Raw genomic sequence first — 23,412 nt, 5'->3', positions numbered from 1 at the left:
CAGAACCCACATCTCGGAGTACCTGTTGCACTTTTGACGAAAACTGCACCATCCTCAAGGTGATTACTGAAATACCTAAAATAAGTTTAGCCACCGGCAATCGTTCCGGACCTTATTCCATTCCATCATTATTCACCCACCATGACACTCTAGATGATGGCCCACCTCGTGCAAATCAGTAGTCATGGGAACAGTCCATCCTGAACTGCCAGACAGTTGCAAAAAAGACAGGAGTCCATTTGATAGCAATAAGAATGGGTCTTTTTGTGCAGCCAGCAACTGGTATATCCTCTAAATCCATGGCAGCCTGCAATTTTAGGAGGGAGGGGGGCGGGCGGACACACAGGTACACATGCACTCCCACACTCATTCATTCACACACGCGTGCACACACACATCCATTCACAACAATCATTATCAAATAACTAAAAATACATGTATGCATGCATGCACCAAACAGTCATTTTAAAAAAACACACATACACACTTACCTGCCTCGGAGGTCACAGGAGGGTTGGGACTGTTGCCTAAGGTCAGCCAATAAGGGAAGGCAGCAGCATCTAACTCATCATAGAGTAGGGAGGGGTCAGTGAGAATGCTGACCCCACCCCACCCCACTCTGTGAAAAGGTGTCACTGATTGATATTCGGTCCTGGGCGCTTCAGGATTTCAAATGGAAGAGCTCAGGTCTGAAGCAATCAGTGACATTCCCCTTTGTCATGAGGGGGAGGGCCTTGAGGCGCCTTTGCTAGGCTGAAGAGGTCACTCCCACAGGGCTCTGACTTATTCAGTCCAGCAAGGTTCAGCTCAGGCAGCCAGGAGGCTGCGTAAATAGCGCATGTCTAGCTCCTGGATGTCTGACCTGAAAATGAAGAGTGTCTGTCAGGCTGACTTTTGCTCAGCCGGACAGACACTCTTCCTCAGGGGCAAAAGGTGGGGTATGTGGCTCCTCAGCCCCAAAGGACGAGCCATGGCTGCTCTAAATTCTTAATATTTGCCTCAGATTTGAGAGAAACTGGGGTTAAGGCCCACGTTTATGAAAAGTGGCACAACATTATATGTAGCACCACTTTTCTTGCGCCACTTAGCGCTCCCCTAACGCCACCATGTGTGTGCCGTATTAAACATGCGATGGTGCACAATGGCGCAGGTTAGGGACAATAGCGTCAACATTTTTTACGCTATTGTTGTACTTTGCAGGATTAGCACCAAAAATGTTGGCGCTAAACCTGCAAAGTACATGTAGAACCATTATAAATTAATGGTGTGCCTCCTTTTAATGCCTGGTCTGTGCAGGCGTTAAACAATGCCGCAATGGAATCTCATAAATTCCACCGTGCCATTTTTGTGTTCCCCCAAAGGGGGAATGCCCCTCTTGCATAGATTATGGCTGGCGCAGGTACAATGTGGCGCAAGGGGTTAGAAAGTGGCGCAATGCATGTATTGCACCACTTTGTAAATATGGAGGAGCGAATGTGGCTCAACGAATTAGCGTCATAAAAAATGATGCTAACGTGACACAAGGAGGCTCTAGAATCTCTTAAATCTGGGCCTACATTTTTTATACATCCAAAGGCAAAAATCTCTTTCGCCATTTTTCCTTCACGAGCTGCAAATGATGCTTTTGCACTAATGCACAAGCTGTTGTTTATTAAATGAAAGCATATGAAAAACAGAAACGTTTATAGCGGACGATATTTAAGGAATTTGAGGGTTGGCTATGTAAAGGTCGAATTTGATTTTATTTAAACTATTTTACAAGTATAAATTACACAGAACACAATGTATATAGTATACAAATATAAATATCTTAATAAGAAAACGTATGGGGAACTGGTTGTACCAATTAAAAAAAAGGATACTGTGCGCAAAAAGGGTATTGATCTGACATGAACCGACTGCACCAACTCAAGAATAGGACATTTATATTGTTATAACGGAAATCATGCTTATAAGGGAATACTGAAAAACAAAAATCGACTTTTGGATACCGGCTTGAAAACAGAAAGGAGATTTTGAGCTGAGAAAAAAAGCTGTAAGTATGTAAACGACCACCAGAGAGCAGCAAAACAAAGCTGTCATTCTCCTCATAGAGCACCCAGGCAACAAGCCCTATCTTGTCCTCAATTCCAAAGCAGCTCAAGAATTCAAGCTTTTTGCAAACACACCTGGTGCTCAGTTATGCTCAGAGTACAATCCCAACATTATTAGGAGTGGGGGCGGGTTTGGAGCCAAAAACGCACACCCAGGAAGTTATCACGACAGAGGCACACAGATATCACTTTGAATATCAATTCCCTACCGGAAAGGGTAGTCGTTTTTCACAAAAGACTAAATAGCTACAAATAAAAAATACGCCGCCTTAAAAACGGAGAACAAACCACAGAGGGAAAGGAAAGTGTTTTACGTGAAGAAAGATATCATACATGCCAACATTTTAGAAGTGGGAAGTGGGAGATTTTAAAAAGCATAATCGGGAGAATGTATTTCACCCTTTCACTTCTATTGAAGGATAGGATATTTCAGGCAGGATTTACAGCCTTAATAAAGTCATTTTTGGCTTTAAAACCGGGAGTCCCCCGGAATCGGGTCTATTGGCATGTATGAGATGTGGATGTGTGCTCTGCAAATAAATAATACCTCTACAGTTCCTAGACCGCCAGACATTCAAGCGCTATTAAAGATACCTTTTATAACACAATTTACCAAACTACTAGAGATAGTAAAAGGGCCACCACGGAAACTTTGAGACCCGATGATGTCATAGGAATGATATATCAGATGTGCTGCAGTGAGCCACACGAATGATATATCAGATGTGCTGCAGTGAGCTACACGAAGTGATGTTCCATTCGCTTCAACTGTGATCATTTCACTGGAAGCGCCATTGGTGAAATTATACACGGAAGAGTATAAAAACAATAATGTTATTAAACCAGATTGAAATCGAGTCTGTCAACTTTATGCTCCCTTGGTTACTAATAAGGAAGGCAACACCTATCGCGCATGATTACAAGCTGATTCACACTTGGGTCTGCAGATGAATCCTCAAAACGAAGGAGCAGATTTACCAACATTTGACACAACGCAACTCAGCAAAACAACTTGCTGCGCTACATCAAATAGAGAGAGCACGAATGTGCCATGTCTAATAGGATATGGTGCAAGGATGCCTGCATTGCAGGTAGGATTGTTTTTTGTGCAGGAAGAGACACCTTCGTGCACAAAGACAAATCTGAAAGACATTCCCCTCTTTTGCTGTATATTGCAGAATACAGCACACTTAAAAACAGGAATAAACTAGGAGAAATAAATAAGTATCTCCTCGTCAGCCTCCCCTGGCAAGGCCTAGCATTTTGACTCATTCTCATGTTTGCCAGTGTTGGTAACTCTTGAAATGTGCAAAAACTGAAGGGTGGATGCGTGGGAGCACCCATGCTCCACCCATAGAATGCCTTTCCAGGGCAGAGTAAAGCAAGGCAGTGACTTCCACTGTCTTGATTTCCTCCAAATGTACTATGGCACGCAGAGCCACGCAAGGTGGGAGGGAGTGGGCATGGTAGATGGTAGAGAGAAAAAGGTCTGAGAGGCATAAGAGAGAGGAGAGCAACAGAATAGGTAGATGGAAAGAGAGAGACAGAAGGGAGCAGGGCTGGTTTGAGCATTTTTACCATGGCCTCTTTTGGTTTCCCAGTCCTGCTTTGATCCAGAACCTCTCAACTTAAACTCAGTGTCAAACTAGTGAACTAAGGGACACTCCACCACTCTTTACCTCAAAGCTGCTTTCAAAACCCGTCTTTTCCTGACTAAAGACCAACCACCACTGATAATCTACACCATCATGCCATTTCACGCTCAGTCCGGAAAGTGCCCTGGCCTCTTGCCCACCACATCGTCACCTCCACGTACACATATGCATAGCATGTACATTTTTTTTATTGTGCTATTAATGCCTGTTGCACCCATTAACAATTATCTCCTCACCACCACCTTTATATGTTTTCAATTGTTTGCAATATCTTCCCATATTGCAGTGCAGTGTTTATGAATAGGAAAGGGAACAAAGGGAGACCTTCAAATGAATTCAATCAGTGATGGTATGTTGATAGGGCTTACCAAAGGAGGAGGATTTTCTTTGAGAAAAATAGAGGCCAAGAGATGCATGATTCCTTCTTCAGTCTGTAAATGTTCATATCAAATACTAGCACAAAGTAGAGCTGGGTCGAGCCAACAAATTAACAAGGTGAGCCACGCCACAGTCAAGCCAAGGGTCTGGCTCATATCTTAATCTTAGAGCCTGTGCACGATCCGAGTCCTGTAAATATTTGCTACGTAAATTATACAACAAACATCTTGTAAAACATGTTAAAGTTTTTTTGGAAGATGCAAAAGACTCATGCCAGACTCCTCAAACATTTAGGGGCATATTTATGATGCCCCTAGTGCTGTTTTACGCCACATTTGCGAAATGTTTTTATGCAAATGTGGCATTATGGTTGCATTTCCCACACGCTATATTTACAAAGTGGCGCAATGCAAGCACTGCACCACTTTGTTAGCCCTTGCACCACATTATGCCTGCGTCAGACATAATGTATACAAGAGGGGTGTTCTGACTTAGAGAGGCCAAGAAAAATGGTGCAGTGAAATTTACTAGATTTCACTGCACCATTTTTAGCGTCATTATTAATGCCTGCCCAAAGAAAACAATGGGCCTCACTGTGATTTATTGCATTAGCCCCATCATTTATGGCACTAATCAAGTAAAGTGCCACATTAGCGACATAAATTATGACGCTATTCTGGACACGACAGTCATGGGGTGCCGTTTTGTAAATACAGCGCACACATGGATTAGGGGGACGCAATGGGGCGCTAGTAAAGTGGCACATTATGAATGGTGTGCCACTTTTTCATAAATATGCCCCATAATGTATTTAAGCCTTCTTTAATCTCTATGAACAGTGTTTTTGATTACTGGTTGGACACTTGGCCCTTGACAGATTTGCAGTTGAAATGACCTAAAAGAAAGACGTTTTAATTGATGATTAATTAAAATCACATTAATACGTATAAAGAAACAATAAATGCATTAGTAGGTGTAAATAGACATTGTCAAGCACAACTAGGAAATTTTATTGCCATCCTCCTCGATCAGAAGGGTGAGCTTTAGGGAGCAATAAATGGAGATTCGACACTCCACTTCAACACAGAAGACTGAGAGTTTGTTTATCTGGATCTTGATTGTCATTAAATGTAAACACAACTTCTAGATCGTTCCACTCTGGGTTTTTATTTTGCCTCCTGGTATTTGTGGTTTAATTCTTTCCTATTAAAAAGGAAGGACAATAGATAACGGGGTGCCAGGCAAATCCAAAGCTGGAATAAGTATCTTGCAGATGCAGGGAACCTGGAGGACTTGTATTTCTTTGTGTGTATGTATGTCTTCGTGGGCATTGCTATTGTGAATCATCGGTCACAGGGCTTGTATCCTGTGCCGTAGAGTGGTCCATAAAAGAAGGAGATGTGTTGTATCTTGTGCTACAGTGTGCTCTACATTGTCAGTAGAGGTGTTGCCTTTTGTATTGTTGTGTATGTATCACATAAAAATTACCGATATATTGCATATCGTGTTGTTCTGTGCTAGAAGAAAGCTTACGATGTGCTGTATCCTATGCTATTGACTAATCTTTCAAAAAGAAAGATCTGTTGGATCTAATGCTGTGGTGATGTGTTGCATCTTTTGGAGTTCTATGTTTTTTATAGCAGGGAGATTGGTTATATCTTGCGTTAGTGTGTTTTCCATGAGTGAGAGTGCCATAGCATGTTCTGTTGTGCTTTTATAAAAAAAAAGTCGCGGTGCATCATGTTGTGTGCTGTTGAGTGTACGTAATCAAGGAAAATGTGATGTATAGTGTGCTATTTACTATTCTGCAACTTATGGTGCTATCTGGTACCATATGCTTCTGTGATATGAGCATGATCAGATTTGAAAGCTTATGATGCCCAATGGATTGTGGGAATGGAGATCAAATGTGCTGGACTGAGGGGAGTGGCTAAGGGAGATCGAGCCATGAAGCACCAGAGAAGCACAAGGTAGAAAAGGATCCAATTTATAACAAGAAGGCACTTTCCCTGTTTGCGCCACAATGCACCTTCTAACATGTTTGTTGTGCACAAACGGGAAAAGTGCACCCTAGCATGTTGACTGCGCTGTCCTCAGGGCAGCCGACAACTTGTTCTGCTTTGGTGGCAGTGCATTTAAGTGAAATACGGAGCGGCTGCTTTAAAGTCTTCCCATGTTTCACTGTGCAGGTAGCAAACTGTCAGCACTTTCAAAATGTATTAAATATCTCCTTTCTGGAGGGTGCGTTAAACTGACACAGGTCTAGTCCAGCAATGTGTCAGTTTAGCAATGTGTCAGTTTAGCCACACAGATGCATCAGAATTTCAGATGCATCCATGAAAACGTGTTCTGTGTTGCACTGTATTGCAAATACAGTGCATCCATGGCACCCTTAGAGGGTCCTAGGGGAGCGCAAGAAATATGACGCATCAGAGCCAATACATCAGATTCTTGTAAATGAGGCCCATTGTGTTTCTTGTGGGTGGTTGGCATTCAACAGTGACACTTCAATGTGACAGGCCAAGAGGACTCTTGAAGCCATGGAGATCAACTCACCAACTTTCAGGGGGTATAAGAAGCGACACATCACAGGAAATGATAGCATTGATAAAGTACAAATGTCAAAGCACAAGCATCTTTTACAAAAGCACTACTTCAAGTTCTTAGATACAGCTTTTAATGCCCAGGCACAGTACTAATAAACAGGAAGATGGCCAAGTACAAAAGGGCACTGCAACAAATGCTCATTCACAGCAAGTTCTCAGGGAACAAGCCAAACATCATCATAAAAGCAGCATATGTCTAGACACAGAGACTGGTTTCAAATACTAGTTACAGGCATCATAGGCCCCTTTCAATCAAGACAAGCCCATACAGTGGTATGTCCTTATTATGCACAGTCACTGTTTTAGATGACAAGTGCCCAATTATACCTTCTCTTGCACAGGGGTATCCTCAAATGTATGTCAAACCTCACTTTTTCACAACTGTATTATCAGTATTAACTATCAGGACATGCTAAAAAGTATAATGGTTTCTTTTGACATGTTCCTTGGCAAGAGCAGTTAAGCAGTGTTTCAGTAATCTATGTAGGGTTTCAGGACACCATGCAATAGATGCACTAGGAAAACATACACAAACTATTTTCTTCCAGAAATAAAGCCTGTTGAATTTGGCATGAAGATGTATTTTTTCAGTAGAATGAAATCCAAACCTGCCATGTTCCATAGGCAAATTAAAGCACAGGGCGCATTATCACAAGAACACTGTGCTTGTATCTTGCTGGCACAAAGTGTGCTGGTAATTCTTGACCTTGTAATTTCTTGCACTACCCTATGCATTACCCAGCTCCTAAAAAGGGCCAAAAAGGGGTGAGGGTCTTGCAACTTAATTTTAAGGACCTAGGAGTGGTCTAATAGAGGGAACGTTCAAAGTACTCTGTTAAGTTGTTTCTGCAAAGGGAAGCACTGACTAGCCCAGCCACCACACCTTCCCCATCCTTATTTCTACTTCTAGGGAAGGAGTGTAACTATCCTCTTTCTTCATCCTCCCCTATAATCCATACTTAGCTAAACCTTCCTTCTCACCCTTCAACTTTTACTCCTTCTTTCCTCCCCAATTTAGTTAATGAATACTCTTTCAAAGTCTAAGGCTCTTTAGTGACACCACATTGTATACAAGTAGGTTGAAGTGAGAGGGCGGTCTGTACTACTTAGGCAATCACATTCCAAGACTACAACTAGGGCTGGGAATCAACTGAAGAGCTACAGATTAAAGATAAACATATTTGTATTAGGGGTGTAATGCAGCAGAGTAGGTGACTGATTTTGAAACTCTTCCTTTACTTTTATATTAACGTCTATTTGTAATTACAATAAAAATTAAGTTAAAAAAACAATACCAAATTGTGACCTTATGTTACATACAGTACTCAAAAGTAGGCACATTAACCTTCCAAACTATGCATCATTGGACACTATAAACACCCATTATTTACAGAGCTTTATAATCATACTGTGGCCTGAAGTGCTACTACAGAAACAACACAGTATTTTATAGTACATGGGATTCTGTAATCCTGTATAAATGGCCATGGTCTCTGATTTCTTTATAATTGGGGACTTGTGACACACTCAGTGACAGATTATGAAGAAAACACATCAGACCTCGATTGTAAGTAATTATAGCCAAGTTCTGATGTCACAATGCCTGCTGCCATAGCCAGCAGCTGAGGTGAAAGGCAAATCAGATTATGGAGCATAACTGAAGTAGCTGTTGAAAGCAACGAAAAGGGAGCATTGCTTTTCTTTCTTCGGCTCTATTTAAATAGCTTACAATGACAAGCAGCGAGAATATTGTTTTGCACTCCTTAGGTACAGAAAATCTAAAATTATTTCTGCATGTTTCTACACATTCCGAGCTACTGCAGCTTTTTTCTTTAAACACTGATTTGTATTGGACAGTTGCTAATATCTGTTTGCCACAAATATCTAACAGTTTTTGATGTATTTAATTTTGCACTAAAGGTTTTATTTTTCTTCTTCATGTTTACAAACATGCTTGCTTTTTCATGTTAAAGAGCTACGCATTCAGGTTTTAGTGGGTTGTGAGCAAAGTGATGGTGTGACCATGTATTTTATGGCTTAAAGGACCCCAAGGAATACATGATAAGAATATTGCAAGTCACCTCAGAGTTGCATAACCTTATAAAGGAATTCAGCCTTTGGCCTTGTTCCTCTATATGGTTATGACACTCCTCGATGACTTGCAATATCCATATAATGTATTGCAGGGTGTACTTTAGCTTGTTTATAATGTGGAAATCAATCTCAAGATGCCTGGGAAAGGCAGGCCCCGCATTAACCAGCCCCTGTGACCATGTGAGAACAATATGTGTAGGGACATACAAGTGGTGATTAAACACACTGAACCTGAGCTGCCATTGCTTCAATGACTCATAGACCTAACTACTTGGTGTCTGTGCCTCACTCTCTGGCCTGAACGATGTCACCACTGCAAAGATCTGATGTCTCCCAGGCGCCAATGTCTGAAAGAGGAGAAACACTCTGAAACTCTCAACTTGACTTTGCTACAGTGTAGTGTTTCAATTCCTGACCACCAACGTGGTCCAGGAACAAGGTGAACAGTTCAAACGATAGATCACTGGGTAAAAGTGGCAGACGTTATGTAATAGAGAGGTGGCAAATCAGTCATTTAAAATTCAGTAGTTTCCTGGGTTTCCCTGGCACTGTCTGCATAAAACAGACTTGCTGATAACAGGTTGAACATTCGCCTTCAAAATAGAAAAACAAGAATGATAGAACCGGGCCGACCCTCCCAGAGCATGTGACCAGACTGCAAAGGCATTGGGAGGGTGTTCCACTTCAGACTCCTCTTCTGCCAGAAAATACACCCCTGCTGTCAACAGAAAAAAGTGAAAACTAAATTAAATAATTTAAAAACAAGCTGTCCCACACGTTTTCTTTTCAGAAATCAAACATTACTCAGCAAGCAAGCCCTTTCCGATCCTGGCTGCTGAACTAAAAACCAGAGGTCACTGGGGCACTGCAAGGGTTTGCAAAAGGCAAGGACATCCATGCTTGAAGCCTCTTTACAAATCCCACAATATTTCATTTGGACCTGGTAAATGGGAGTTACCAGGACCACTGGGATTTCAAGAATTTTGGGAACTCCGCTGCTTCAATGTTTTTCAACCAGATATTTCTGCTCCTAAAAATGTCCTCACAAAACTCCAGGAAAAAAATGGAAATTACCATGGGAATCAGGTGCGTAGTTCATGATTTCTCCAGTAATTTCCCATTTCTTAAGTGATCCTTGAGGGTCCAACTTGTAAAAGTGGATAACTCTCCTCCTGGGAATTAACAATACCCATGGTATCAGTGTAGCATCCTCCCCAGCCTGGGTACTCTTAAATGAACATACCACACATGGAACTTGGGGCCAGATGTATAAAAATATTTTGCATTTGCAAACGGTGCGAATCGCAAAATTCCACCGTTTGCAAATGCAAAATAGCATTTCAGGATTTATGAAAGGCATTCACAGTGCAATTTTAAGGAATCGCTAAAATAGTGATTCCTTAAAATTGTGACTCTATTTAGCGAATTGCAACTTGCGATTCCCTAAATAGGTAATCGCAACTAGGGAATACCTATTTGCGTTTACCTATGCACATGTATGATGCATTTCCTAAATGCGAACTGGGCATTTAGGAAATGCAATTACCACAAATTTGGTTGTAACCATGTGCAATTTTTTAAAATGCATTAATGAATGCATTGTTTAAGTGCTGTGCAGTGCACACATGCCTGTAGGGCATGTGTGTGCTTTACATGTGCACCATTTTTTTTTTTGGGAGGGTCCATCAAACGGGGCTTTAGGCCCCCAGCACCCTTGGATTTGCATTACCTAAGCTGCACATTCCTAACAGGAATTCACAAATTAGGAAATGCAAAACCATTTGCACCTACGGGTCTTCAGGCCCATAGGGATGAAGGGAGTCCCATTCCCTAATAGCAATTCCCTAATAGCGATTCCCTAACAGCGATTACGGATTTTAAGAAATCGCTACTAGGGATTCGCTATTTTCTTACATTCCATTTTGCATTTCTCAAACAGCGATTTCTTAAAATTCACTATTTAAGCAATGCAAAAGAGGTCTTTGATACATCTGGCCCTTGGTCTTATTTGTCTTTATTCTTCTGTGTGCAAGCATAAACTGTACATTCTAAAGCTAAAATTACCACAAACACTCACATCACTCACTCACGTCCTAGTTCGTCAGTGTCCTTCAGGAATCAAAAGGGTCCCATCATTACTACTCACACGAACTGTTCCATGAGTTTCTTTGGAGCTTTTACCAAATTCCCAGATCAGGTCCTTTGAAAATGGGAAGAGACACGAGTAGTGTCCAGGAATGACACAGGTGACATCTGGACAGCTGCAGTCAGAAGCTGCTCTGCCATCTCACTTGAACCAGTATCAGCTAGGACATTAGGAACTGGTGAAGGTCAAGGCAGAGGTCTGATTTTCAAAGAGTGTCATGTAATGGACTTCCCAGGACAGTGAGCAGTTACCATGTGTCTCTAACTAGTTACGACTTCAAACGATTTAGCATCAAAGGGAGCATCAAATTTACATTTTCTTTTTTGTCGCACCATCACTCAATCTCCTTCACAAAGTAATGTTCCTGGCACCTCTATGCTTGTCAGCCTACACTTTTATCTTTTGTTTACGACCCAAGTCTTTCTGACGAAGTTCACCATCAGTGGTAGATCTCCTGTTGGTCCACTGTGGTAACTTGGTTAACATGGCTCTCCCAAACGTCATTGTGGCAGGACTTTTACGTGCCATTGAACGAAGAGTCGATCTGTTTGCTAGAAGAGCATGAAGAGCTGACGTCAAACTAAGTTTCTCTAATTTTGTATGTTGGAGAGTCTTTTTCAAGGTGCTCATAAAGCGTTCGACAATACCATTTGCTTGTGGCCAAAGAGGTGTGATTTTCTGATGCTTCACAGTGAGTTGTGTAACAAGGTCTCTGAATTCTCGACTGTTGAAAGGTGGACCAATGTCAGATTTCATAATTGCGGGGACACCCCTTAATGCAATGATTCCATTCAATCTTTCAATTACTTTCTCTTGAGTAATCGATGAAAGATCTATGACAAGTGAAAAACAAGAACACTCATTGATAATCATCATCAAGTGATGTTTATTGTCAAGAGGACTAAAAAAGTCCACAGCAACTCTCTTCCATACATGTTTTGGCAAGACTGACATAATCAAGGGATGTGGAGTGACTTTGGGAGATAAGCAACTAAACAAATGACAGGCTTTCAATTCTCTCTCGACCCCCAAAGAGCTCATTTGGTAGGAACTGTTCTACAATGCCCTTTGTGGGCCACTTCAATCACCTGTTGTCCCAGTCTCTCTGGTATGACAATTCTTGAACCTTACAAAACAATGCCTTCTTGAGTTCATCTTTTACATTCTTGAAATTATATTCACAGTCACATGTGGGAGGTCGAGTGTGCTGTCTGCAGCATTGGTGTGTAATGATATCTTTTAGTATCACTATGTCACTATCTTTGCTCACTGGAGGAATAATTTGCTCCAAAGAAATAGCAGCAGAGGTATTTGATTTTACAATTAAGGTAATGTAGATTTCAGCTGCTTTAGAAGGGGTATCATGACGCTGTACTGGCATTCATTAAAAGTAGTCAGCAGGGTTTTGATCCTTCTCTGGTCATTGCACGATAGTGTAGTCATATTCCTGTAGTCGCAAATCCCAACGTTCAACTCTAGGAGGCATCTTGGCTTTTGGATTGCCAATGATAGTAAGCAATGCTTGATGGTCAGTTACAAGAGTGAGAGGGTTAAGCAAAACAAAAATGATGGACGGAATGCAGAACCAATCAAACATTCACCCCAGTCACAGATCTGGGTTTAATCCATAAATTATTTTGCTCACCCTGCCACCCCAGTTTGAACTCAGCCATATGCAAATAAGTCTTGACCCTGTTCCTCATGGGAACAGTCCAGCCCGAACTGCCAGGCCAGGACCTTTCTGGACTGGAAACAAGCATCCTGGGACCGGTTTTAGGGTTTCACCCTTAATCAGTCAGGCTAGCTTGAATCCAGTGGCATAGTGAGCCCGGAACACACGTCTGGGCATACCCAAAGCACTTATGGCAGCAAAAGCAAAGCAAAACAAAAATGATGGACGGAATGCAGAACCAATCAAACATTTACCCCAGGCAGAGATCTGGATTTAATCCATCAATTATTTTGCTCACTATGCCACCCCAGTTTGAACCCAGCTATATGCAAATCAGTCTTGACCCTGTTCCTCATGGGAACAGTCCAGCCCATACTGCCAGGTCAGGACCTCCATGGACCAAAAACAAGCATCCTGGGACCGTTTTCAGGGTTTCACCCTTCATCAGCCAGGCTACCTTGAATTCAGTCGCATAGTGAGCCCGGGACCCACGTCTCGGCATACCCGGCACACTTATGGCGGCAAAAGCAAAGCAAAACAAAAATGATGGACTGAATGTGGAACCAATCAAACATTCACCCCCAGTCACAGATCTGGGTTTAATCCATCAATTCTTTTGCTCACCATGCCACCCCAGTTTGAACCCAGCCATATGCAAATGAGTCTTGACCCTGTTCCTCATGGGAACAGTTCAGCCCGAACTGCCAGGCCAGGACCTCCCTAGTCTGGAAACAAGCATCCTGGGACCAGTTTCAGGGTTTCACCCTTCATCAGCACGGCTAGCTTGAATCCAGTGGCATAGTGAGCCCGGGACGCATGTCAGCAGTATTGAAACTGAGTAAACACAAACTTGTCACAGTAGCTTGAAGTACATGAATGGGTGCTTGTACCTTTCTCTTTTTATGTTTCAGAGTTGCTATGAATGAACCTTGACTCTTTATTGATATTGAGGCAGCCTATGTATGTACTTTAGTTTTCACTGGTGTGAAACAGGGTAATGGAGACAAATCATTGTAGTTCTCCTCAGGCATAATGTTTATCAACACACCACTATCCACTTGTCTTCAGTGTGATTTTTGGACAAGGCATTACTGACTTTTGTGATTTTGTCAACTTTTCTTCAGCTCGTATTTTTCTTCAAATGCATCTAGCCTGACGTGCATGTTTTTCTGAAGTAAATATTGGCATCACACATCCATCTTCTTCACTATCACTTGATACTGAAACTGAAAAACTCTTAGATGATGACCGACTGTTTGGCCTTGTGGGCGCGCACAGAACATCGCTTCTGGAAGGTTTGGCATTCGTTTTTTTCCCTCAGCTTGACACACTTAGTTTTTCATCCCCCTTGCAAACTATTACAAAATGATTCTCTGCCCCACAATCCTTCCATATTTGTCCAATAGTGGGACATTTACCTTCATGTGGAAAACGAAAATCTACATCTAAATCACAGTTTCTTTTTTTTTCAGGGACATCAGTTTGTGTCCTTCAGCCTTGTGCTTCTGTTTACTTTTCATGTTCATGACGGACTCACTTTGGGCACCTCGAGCCTCGATGTTAGCAGCTTGTCATTCTGCATGTTCCTCAGTGCTGGTAGCTATGAGTACTCGCTCCAGACTGAGGGCCTGATTTCGAATTCAGCAGAGGGAATACTCCATCACAAACGTGTCAGATATCCCATCTCCCATATTACGATCCCCATAGGATAGAAATGGATTGTAAAAATGGACTGGCACATTTGTGACATAGTATTCCTCTCCACCAACTTCTAAACCAGACCCTAAGAGTTTCTCTCAGCATCCGTCACCTGACAGAATCTGACAAACAAACCATCTATGACCCTAAGATCTATGGCTTCTTCATCATTGAATTTGCTGAACTTATAATGTTTGGTGAGCGTATAAACTCTCAATTGTTTCACCACCTCTTTGCCTTTCTTGACTGAAAATATATCTTTCATAATCAACATTCAGCATTGCATTGAATTTAACATTCAATGCTTTTTTGATGTGATGGTAGGAGACTTAAGGGGTCATTCCGACAGGGGCCGGGGTCGGCGGGAGCACCGCCAACAGGCTGGCGGTGCTCCCCAGGGTATTCTGACCGCAGGTTTTCCGCTGCCCTGTAGAATCCTCCATGGCGGCGCAGCTTGCTGCGCCGCCATGGGGATTCTGACCCCCATACCGCCATCCTGTGAACAGGATGGCGGTATGGGGTGTCGTGGGGCCCCTGGAGGCCCCTGCAGTGCCCGTAAGAGGGCCCCACCCTGAATTTCAGGGTCTGCTTAGCAGACACTGAAATTCGCGACGGGTGCCACTGCACCCGTCGCACATCCTCCACTCCGCCGGCTCCATTCGGAGCCGGCATCCTCATGGAGGGGTGTTTCCCACTGGCCTGGCGGGCGGCCTTTTGGCGGTCGCCCGCCAGCCCAGTGGGAAACCCAGAATACCCGCGGCGGTCTTTTGACCGCGCAGAGGTATTCTGGCGGTTCCCTCCAGGTGGGCGGCTCCCGCCGCCCGCCGGGGTCAGAATGACCCCCTCAATCAGCATGTGGTATTTTCTTTATTACTTCTTTTACTCCTTCAGCTGCACAATTCTTAAGATATTTAACCCCTCGGATAACTGGTACGAGCTGGTCTAGTCCTCGGCCACGGTTGCCGTGTACCAGAGGATGAGACCAGCTAGCGCTCCCCGTGGGCCTCACCCCCACACCCCTATCAGGGTTGGAAGGGGAATTACTGATGACCATTTCTGCCCCCCTTGGTGGCAGATTGGCCAATTTTTTTTTGTGTTGGGGACACCCCCTTTGGCAAGGGTCACCCCCCAAAAGGGGGCACCAAGCTGTTGGTCATTTCTGACCGCCCTTGGGGGCAGATCAGCCTATGTTTTTTGGGCCCTCTGCCGCCAAAGGAGGTAGAATCCACTTAGGCACCAGGGATCTTGTGTGTGTCTGTGTCTGTGTTTTGTGTGGGGGGGCAGCACATTTGGCAAGGGTCACCCCCCCAAAGGGGGCACATTACTGATGGCCATTTCTTCCCCCCTTGGGGGCAGACCAGCCTATTTTTTGGGGGCCCATCTGCCACCAACAGGGGCAGAAGCCATCAAGACATAAGGTTTCTTTAAAGTTTTGTTTTTTTTGTGTGGAGGGGCAGCCCCTTGGGTAACTTTTGCCCCCAAAGTGGGGAATAGAACTGTTGGCCATTTTTGCCCCCCATGGGGGCAGATCAGCCTATTTTCTGTAGGCCCATCTGCCCCCAAGGGAGGCAGAATCCACTTAGGCAACAGAGAAAATTTCTAAATGCGTGGTGGAGGGGTGTTTGTCAACTGGCAAAGTATTTGCATTTGTGCTTATAACAGTTAATTTCTCCTTTTTGTTCTAGTTCAAAGCTTTTGCTTTATTTGCTGTTGCTCCTTGCGGTTTTGGCAGTGGTTGACCTGCAGTTTGCATAGTTGCATGTTTTAGGTATGTAAAAACAATTTACTCCAAAACAGTATTGTTGCCATGCATGAATGACATGTTTGCAGGTAGTGGTGTACTAAATGCAGGATTGTGTATGAAATTGTCCTTAGATTTGTGCACAGTGATATTTGTGTTGTCGTATGTCTTATTTGCTTTTCTTTTTTCTTTTTAGTGGGATTTCATTGGTGATTGCTGTGTCTGTGCAGAGTAGTTGCTAGTGAGTCTAGCTTTTTCAGGCAAGTGAGTGGTATAGTTTTTGAGTACATAAGTCTTTGTGATAAAGCCACACTTTGTTTATTACTTATTTTAGACAGTGCTGGTTGTTGTTGGCACATTTGTCTAGTTACACTTCTTAGAAAGGATCATGGCTAGCAGCAGAGTGACTGCTCAGCAGGTTGTTGGCATGCTTTTTGAGTTGTCTTCTGACCATGATTATGAGACTGACTCTGCATCTGAGGCAGACGGTAAAGTATGAGATTCTGGCAGTGAATTTTCTGTCTGAGAGGAATCTTCTTATGAGGAAGCCACTCTCAGTGCAGATGAAGGGCCTGTTTTAGAGGAGGACACTGATGTGCCAATAGTGCAGAAGCCGGGGGGCTGAAACGTTTCCTATTGGAAGACCTGAACTCTGGGTTGCCCCAAACATGGTGCAGCTACAGTTGCCTGCCTTTACTGGTCTCCCAGGGTGTAGAGTGAATACAGAAAACGTTTTGCCTGTCAATTTCTTTCATTCGTTTATGGATGAAGTATTTTTGGAAGAGATTGTTGAGCAGACTAATTTGTATGCGGAATACTACTTGAGGGACAAAGCTGCCAGACTTAGGCCACAGTCTAGAGCTACCCAGTGCATTCCCACAAATCTGGAAGAGTTGAAAAAGTTCCTGAGTTTGACTTTTTTGATGGGGTTGATAAGGAAGCCGTCACTGGCTTCATATTTGTCTGCTAGTCCCTTGATCAAACAGCTATATTTCCTGCAACCATTACTCATAATCAGTATTTGCATTTTGTTGCCAATGCTTTCGCCTTGCCACAAGATCACCCTGATTGTGCCCATCTTTTTAAGGTTAGGCCTGTCCTTGATCATTTTGTAGATCGATTTTCAGAGGTCTATGTTCCAGGGAAAGAAATATCTTAGATGAGTCTTTGGTCCTGTTCAAGGGGCGTTTGGTTTCTAAGCAGTACATTCCTAGCAAGAGGGCACGGTATGGAATTAAGATGTATATGCTGTCTGAACGTAGTACAGGATATGTGTATAATTTCCGGGTCTGTACTGGTAGGGATTCCAGTATTGACCCCCCCTGGTTGTCCGCCCAGTTTTGGAGTGAGAAAATTGTGTGGGAACTTGGTAAATGACTGTTTAACAAAGGTCACCATTTGTACATAGATAACTTCTACACTGGAGTGCAGTTGTTCAAGGAATTGCTCAGAGACACTGTTGCTTGTGGCACAATCCCTTCCAACCAGAAAGGCTATCCAAGGGAGCTTTTCTGTAAAAAACTTAAGAGGGGACAGTGCAGTGTATTGCTTGATAATGAGCTGCTAGCTCTGAAATTCGCAGACAGGAGGAATGTGTACATGGTAACTACCATCCATGATGAGAGTACTTCCCCTGTGACTGTTTGGGGTCAGGTTGTGGAAGTGTGCAAACCTGCATGCATTTTGCGACACAATAAGCACATGGGTGGTGTTGATAGAGCAGATCAGAGGTTGGAACCTTACACTGCTGTTCATATGTTTTATGTGTGGTATAAAAAGTTGGCCATCAATTTGTTTAATTTAGCAACTTTTAATGCTTTTATTGTGTTCAAGGATTGTTCCCCTGAGTCAAGGAAGAAATGTGTTCAATTTCAGGAGTCAATGATAGTGGGCCTTATTGTGGTGGAACATGCAAGAGTTGCTAGAGAAGCAATGGTGGTGGATGTGGCTAGATTGAAAGATCGCCACTTTCCTGATCACATTCCTCCCACTCCCAAAAAATACTTACCCACTAAGAAATGTAGAGTCTGTTCCCGACGAGGTATCTGGAGGGAGAACCGGATGTACTGCTCAGATTGTCCTTCAAAGCCTGGGCTGTGTGTGGCTGGCTGTTTCAGGATTTACCACACCCAGAAGAAATACTGGGCACTACCATGAGCGTAAACTGCCTGTTTTATATTTTCATGTATAAAGTTTCACGGTTGCCATTACTGTCCTGTATTTGGTTTGAGCTTTTGTCTTTGTAGTTTTGTACTTATTTATAATTAGTTAGTGGTTTCTTTGTTGTTAAAAAATAAATAAAAGGGATGGCGGTGTGCATGGAGTGGCGCTTGGCTGGCGGTGTGCATGGTGTGGCGCTTGGCTGGCGGTGTGCGTGGAGTGGCGCTTGGCTGGCGGTGTGCGTGGAGTGGCACTTGGCTGGCAGTGTGTGTGGAGTGGCACTTGGCTGGTGGTGTAAATAGTGACATGCTGTTGGCCACTACAACACACTGCTAGCCAAACGCCAGTCCATACACTCGCATCAGCTGGTGTGATTGCTGCATCAGGCACGTGGGCTGTCTGTTGATGCAAGTGTTGGAATGTGCTGGGCCCGTGCCTGGGTCTTGTGCATGTCATGTATGAAAGGTGTCTGAATGGTGCATTGACGTGGCTTCACAGCTCATGAGCTATGAGTCATTGGTTCAATTTTTTGGCCTTTCAGTTATTAACAGTGCATTTCATTTTTTTAAATCTCTTGTTAATAAAATTTGATCTACTGAACCATCATTCACCCTCGTGCCAAATCCAACCAGTATGTGTGGTAAAAATGACAAAACCTGCTCCGCTGTAACTAGGTGTCAAAGCACATCTGTGACATGCTAGGTGTCTCCCCGGTGATGAAGCATGCCACAAACTTGGTTGCTGGGTGAGGGTTCTTTTAAAATAACCCAAGGGCATCTCTTTTCACAATTTTAGTGTCTGGAACATCATAGAAGGAAGTGTATACATCAAAATGATCTATTAGAAAACGACATCTTTTTCCGGGAGGGGGACACGTGTGTTTTTGGTCCTGGGTGCGGCGGTCATCTAGAAAAACCTACAAAGCCCAGACATTTTTGAAAACTAGACACCTGGTGGAGTCCAGGGAGGTGTGGCTTTTCTCACTTTTCTTTGTACGATCACTGCGCAGGCACAAATTTCGAGGTTTGCAAAGGATTCTAGGTAACAGAACCTGGTGAGAGCCCCATAGGTCACCATATTCTGAATTCCCCTAGGTGTCATGTTTTCAGAAATGTCCAGGTTTGCTGGGTTTTCCTACGTGCTGGCTGAGCTAGAGGCCAAAATCCACAGCTAGGCACTTTGCAAAAAACAGGTCAGTTTTCTTTGGAAAATGTGATGTGCCCATGTTGTGTTTTGGGGCATTTCCTGCTGCAGGCACTAGGCCTACCCACACAAGTGAGGCACCATTTTTATCGGGAGACTTCAGGGAATGCTGGGTGGAAAGAACGTTGTGGCTCCTCCTAGATTCCAGAACTTTCCATCACCAAAATATGAGGAATAAGTGTTTTTTTTGCCAAATGTTGAGATTTGCAAAAGATTCTAAGTAACAGAACCTGGCGATAGCGCCACAAGCCACCCCATTCTGAATTCCCCTAGCTGTCTTGTTTTAATAAATGTATAGGCTTGCTAGGTTTCCCTAGGTGCCGGCTGAGCAAGATGCCAAAATCCACAGCTAGGCACTTTGCAAAAAACGGGTCAATTTTCTTTGGGAAAATGTGATGTGTCCACGTTGTGTTTGGGGGGACTTCCTAATGCGGACACTGGGTCTACTCACACAAGTGAGGTACCATTTTTATCAGGAGGCCTGGGGGAAGGCTGGGTAGAAGGAAGTTTGTGGCTTCCCTTAGATTCCAGGTCTTTCCATCACCGAAATGTGAGGAAAAAGTGTTTTTTTGCCAAATTTTGAGGTTTGCATAGGATTCTGGGTAACAGAACCTGGTGAGAGCCCCACAAGTCACTCCATTCTGAATTGCCCCAGGTGTCAAGTTTTCAGAAATGTATAGGTTTTCTAGGGTTCCCTATGTGCCAGCTGAGCTAGAGGCCCAAATCCACAGCTAGGCACTTTGCAAAAAACCAGTTCAGTTTTCTTTGGGAAAATGTGATGAGTCCATGTTCTGTTTTGGGGCATTTCCTGTGTGGACACTGGGTCTACCCACACAAGTGAGGTACCATTTTTATCGGGAGTCATGGGGGAACGCTGGGTAGAAGGAAGTTTGTGGCTTCCCTCAGATTCCAGAACTTTCCATCACCTAAATGTGAGGAAAAAATGTTTTTTTGCCAAATTGTGAGGTTTGCATAGGATTCTGGGTAACAGAACGTGATGAGAGCCCCACAAGTCACCCCATTCTGAATTCCCCTAGGTGTCTAGTTTTGAAAAATGTGCAGGTCTGTTATGTTTCCCTAGGTACCAACTGAGCCAGAGGCCAAAATCCACAGCTAGTCACTTTCTGATTTCAAAGTAAAAATGTGTTGTGTCCATATTGCATTTCCTGTTGTGAGCATTAGGCCTACCCACACAGGTGAAGTACCTATTTTATCAGGGAACCTAGAGGAATACAGAATAGAAGAAAAAGTGTTATTGCCCCTTGTCTTTAGCTACATTTTTTCCTTCCAAATGTAAGACAGTGTGTAAAAAAGACGGCTGTTTGAAAAATGCCCTGTAATTCACATGCTAGTATGGGGACTCAGAATTCAGAGATGTACAAATAACCACTGCTTATCAACACCTTATCTTGTGCCCATTTTGGAAATACAAAGGTTTCCTTGATACCTATTTTTGACTTTATATTTTACCAAATAAATTGCTGTATACCCAGTATACAATGAAAACCCATTGCAAGGTGCACCTCATTTATTGGCTCTGGATACCTAGGGTTCTTGATGAACCTACAAGCCCTATATATCCCCGCAACCAGAAGAGTCCAGCAGATATAACGGTATATTGCTTTTGAAAATCCGACATTGCAGGAAAAGTTACCGAGTAAAACGTGGAGAGAAATGGCTGTTTTTTCAACTCAATTTCAATATTTTTTTATTTCAGCTGTTATTTTCTGTAGGCAAACCTTGAAGGATCCATACAAATGACCCCTTGCTGAATTCAGATTTATTTCTACTTTTTAGAAATATTTAGCTGTCTGAGATACAGCATTGGTTTCACACTCATTTCTGTCACTAACTGGAAGGCTGAAAGCAGGAAAAATAACAAAAATGGGGTATGTCCCATTAAAATACCAACATTTTGATTAAAAAATGTGGTTTTCTGATTCAATTCTGCCTGTTCCTGAAGGCTGGGAAGATGGTGATTGTAGTAACGCAAACCCTTTGTTGATGCCATTTTCAGGGGAAAAAAACACAAGGTTTCTTCTGCAGCCCTTTTTTCCCATTTAAAAACTTTTTAGCAAATTTCTTGGTCTTCTTCAGGGGAACCCGCAAACTCTGGGTACCTCTATAATTCCTAGGATGTTGGGAAAAAAGGATGAAAATTTGGCATGGGTAGCTTATGTGGGCAAAACGTTATGAGGGCCTAAGTCAAACCTCCCCAAATAGCCAAAAAAAGGCCTGGCACCTGAGAGGGAAAAAGCCTGGCAGCAAACGGGTTAACAATCGTTTGTCATCTGTTTTTTCCAGTGCAATAATGAAATCATCAAAAGTCTCTATCCAGGCAGTCCATCTGTCACCAATATTTTGCTTTTTGACAGCATCAAAAAGAAGTGGAGCTTTTAAGAAGGAAGCAGCATTATAGACATTTGTGGAACTTACTGACATTGATATCGGAGTTCTCCCAGTATCACCTGCTGTCCACCAGGACCTGTTCCATTCATACCATTGGCCAGGCCCTGTGATGTGCTAGCGTCAGGATCATCGTGCCTGCTCCTCGTCTGTGAGGAACTGCCTTCTTCTTTAACAGTGAGTAGTTGCTTTGTTTCTTGCAAGGGCTCTTCACCCTTCTTGCCTCGTTGCATTGGATGTAATGTACCTGGTTTACACTTCCTTTCGTTATATCGCGCTATCACTGATTTTAGCACTTATTTGCATTCAAAGATTGCTGGCCTGGTGCTTTTCTGTACCTGGTGATCGCTGCCTTTAGCATTATCATTCTGTATATCTTATAGCTTTGTGTTGTGTTGTGTTGTGGTGCAGTATCTCTTTTACGGTTGTACCAACAGGTTCCTGGCCAATATTACATACGTTTTTCTGTAAGGCCTTCATCTTCTTCGAAAGCTCAGCACTGGCTGAAGTGGTGCTTTGACTCCACATATGCCAAACATCAATATTCACTGTGACTGAGGAGCATTTGACACACATGAGCAGTTTGCTGGGCCTAGAAAAACTCTCTGTGAGAGCACTGTTGGTTCTTCAGGTTACATATCCCATATCTTGTTACCAGTTGTAGCATCCTCCCTAGTCTGGGCACTCTTAATTGAACACACCACACACAGAGCTTTGTCTTACATGTCTTTATTCTGCTGCATGCAAGCACATACTCAACATTCTACAGCTGAAATCCAGTCACCACACCCAAACACTCACATCACAGTTCTACAGAGTCCTTCAGGAACCAAAGGGGTCCTGTCATTACTACTCACATGAAACTACAATCGGTATCTCCGATGGCAAGGTGTAGCATACCTGTCCAATTTCTAGTGCCCTCATTATGGTTTTGAGCTAAGATTCTGGGAATACATGCATAGAACAAATATGCCTTCAAGGGAATTTTGAAAATAGGGACATGTTCCTAGGTGGTAGGTATGCCCTACACAGAGGCTGCAGCTAGAACTGAGAGAGGAGGGCAGAGCAGTTTGGCTGAGAACTGCGCTGGGGCTCTGTAGGAGAGATTACAATTCATCTTTCTAGTACATTGCACCGCAAGGAACCATGGACAATACTGAAGAGGTAATCAGTGAAAATTCTTTAAAATGATTTATTATCTTACCTACTAGCGGACAACTTGCCTTAAACAATGTACACATATATATGTTATTGCTGCACGAACAATAGTGAAGTATCTGCTTTAAAGATGTCATTGTAAAGGTGGAGGTATATAATATTGAGTAGAAAATATAGCCCATCATAACATTGTGGTAAAATACTGAGGTTGAAAACATCAACCAGGTAAGTATGTATAGGTCTACTAACCTCACATATTTGTATCATGATGATATATATCTTCAAGTTATTCAAATGTAAAGTACAGTGAATCTGTACGTACTTGTACTTATTGGCTCACTATTTTCATCCTCTATATTTTGCTTATGACATTGATGCAGGGTAATATTTCAATATTTCCTA

This window comes from Pleurodeles waltl, chromosome 11 (genome assembly GCF_031143425.1).
Source record: "Pleurodeles waltl isolate 20211129_DDA chromosome 11, aPleWal1.hap1.20221129, whole genome shotgun sequence".
Taxonomy (NCBI): domain Eukaryota; kingdom Metazoa; phylum Chordata; class Amphibia; order Caudata; family Salamandridae; genus Pleurodeles; species Pleurodeles waltl.
This window is presented reverse-complemented; position numbering follows the sequence as displayed.